The sequence below is a fragment of the Ostrinia nubilalis genome, chromosome 17 (assembly GCF_963855985.1).
Source record: "Ostrinia nubilalis chromosome 17, ilOstNubi1.1, whole genome shotgun sequence".
Lineage (NCBI taxonomy): Eukaryota > Metazoa > Arthropoda > Insecta > Lepidoptera > Crambidae > Ostrinia > Ostrinia nubilalis.
The window spans coordinates 1473927-1476362 of NC_087104.1; the positions used below are offsets into that span (position 1 = coordinate 1473927).

General features: G+C 41.8%; 1 non-coding gene across 1 annotated transcript; it reads left to right on the plus strand.

Moving 5' to 3' along the window:
- The first annotated feature begins 812 nt into the window (after window positions 1-812).
- Trnal-caa (transfer RNA leucine (anticodon CAA)) lies at window positions 813-884 on the plus strand. Its single transcript has one exon. It is a non-coding gene; the product is annotated as a tRNA-Leu (tRNA).
- Window positions 885-2436: the final 1552 nt, after the last annotated feature.

A 2436-nucleotide genomic window follows, 5' to 3' on the forward strand; every position in this document is an offset into this window, starting at 1 on the left:
AATATCATTTCTTTTTGTATTTTGTAGACAGCAGTTATGTATCTAGAAAACTGGACCGAAATTGAAAAATTTTATTCGACTTGGCGGTTGCACTACCGTGCCCCCAAATATTTTAGTTTTTCCTTGATTCATACACCAAACACTACTTATATTCCAAATTTGAAGCTTCTAGGTCTGCTAGAAGTGCCTTAGAGTTTTGATGATCGGTGAGTCAGTGAGTGACAAAATTAAGTAACTTTGACCCGTTATAATTCTTAAACTACTGGTTCAAATTGAATGAAATTTTAAATATACCGTGTCTTTACAATGCCTGCATAGCTAATGAAAATTCAGCCTTCTAGTTTTATCCACAACGAAGTTACAGGCGGTCGAAAATGGCCTGAATTGCTTCGAGAAAAGGATGGTACGGCCGTGCCGCTTTTTTGCTCGACTTGGTGGGGGCACTGCCGTGCCCCCAGATGTTGGACGGGCAACAACTATTCACCCGGGTTTTATATTTAGAATGCGATGTATTCCTATTTTAACTAGTGGATGGTTTAATTCCCTAATCGTTTTCTTGATTATTCGACGCAAGGGCTTGTTCCCACGGAGACATTCCGTATTTTGCAGGAACTGATTTTGCAGAATCCCGTCGTGTTTATGAACATCATCGTGTTTGCAGTGTTCCGCAAAAACCGATCCATTCGAATTTCTAATTCGAATTGCTAGCACATTAGGTACCTACTCGAGGTGTGAGTTCAAACGACAGTCCATTTTTGCGGGATCCTACATTACTGGATTGCAGTGGGAACGAGCCTTTACAAACTTTAACCGCCTCTTTGGTCTAGTGGTAAGACTACCTGCTTCAAACGCAGAGGTCCCGGGTTCGATTCCCAGTGGGGGCAGATTTTTCTGTGCAGTTTGGTTGGTGGTAGGGCTTGTTCTAAGTCCGCCTGGCTAGCTACCACCATCTTACCTAAGTCTGTCGCCATTGTTTCCGGCAGTTAGAGGTAAGATAGCCAGTTCCTCCGAGGTTGAGGATTCCAGGTGAAGCTCGCTTCCACCTTCGGCCTGATCGTCACTTACCATCAGGTGAGATACAATCCAAGAGCTTCCTCGTTGTGGATAAAAAAAAAAAACTAAAAGAGAAACTAAAAACAGCACATTTTTATTATTTTTTATACCCAAAGTTTATTGCAACGTAAACTTTAAGGTTATCGGCCGAGTCGTCAGGGTAGTAAATCTCTCTCCCACAATTAATGGGTACTCAACACGCTATCAATATTTGTTTTTGGCTTACGGACCCATTTTTAATGTCTCTTTGTTGGGTTTGGTACTAAACAAAGTGGAACGCGAGTAAAATGCCGAGTTTATTCGACTGTTTTGTATTCAAAAATGGTGGAATGGTCTGTTTCAGGAATTATGAACTGGTATTTACAAAGTTTTGTACCTGGTAAAAAGCAGAATTTTATGCTCGAGATTCAAAGAAGAATAATTTACTATCAGCTAAGACTGTCAGGGGAGGACTCTTAGACATAGGGACAAAAGGGCAGGGAAAATCAGCTCTCTCGCGCCATAACCTGCATCTCTCTTTTGACCGATCGTCATGAAGGAGAGGGGTCACACATTTTAAAAAATTGGCTTTTCAGCCTTTGAGGCACAGGGCTTTATTTTATTTTATTTTTCTTTATTCAGAAAACCACAGCTCTTTATAATAATAATACAAACAGGTATTTTTGTTCTTACAGCCAATAATGGATTCTATATATTATTACAATCTCGTAAAAAACAGTCAAAGGGGCAAAAAAAAGAAACAGGCTTGCATGCAGGTTGTGTGTGTGTGTGTGTGTGTGTGTGTGTGTGTGTGTGTGTGTGTGTGTGTGTGTGTGTGTGCGTGTGTGTGTGTGTGTGTGTGAGGGCGTGTGCGTGTGTTTTCATTTACCTAATAAGTCGCAAATCTCCCTCTTGAAAGAGTGCCTGGACGTGCAAAACACTTACCTGGAAGTCTTTAAATAGATTTCGGACGCAGGTCGGCCGTAGTGACAATCTGTTCAGGTGGGGATTTTTGAATGGCTCAAACATGGATTGCAGGTGCGGTTTTGTTCCCAAGTCGATGATACACATGATGTCGTGCCCTGAGTGCCCGAGCAACTGCACGCAGGAGGATTTAATTAATGCTGCTGACAACGCCACTCTTGTAGCGGAGTTTAAGGCTGACACTGTGTAGGTTTGTTGTCGACACGATAAGAAGAAGCTAAGACTGCGTCTGCTTACACTCAAGACATTATTACAAAACTCGTTTCAGGCACACGTACAAATCTTTGTAGGTTCTCCGATTTGGACAATGTCGTACGTTGTAGCATTTAGTCACGAAATGGTTAGTAAAGTATGCCACATACCTGCTTGCATGCTCTATGTGTGCTTGCATGCAACATGCATGCCTTAATATGTACTGAG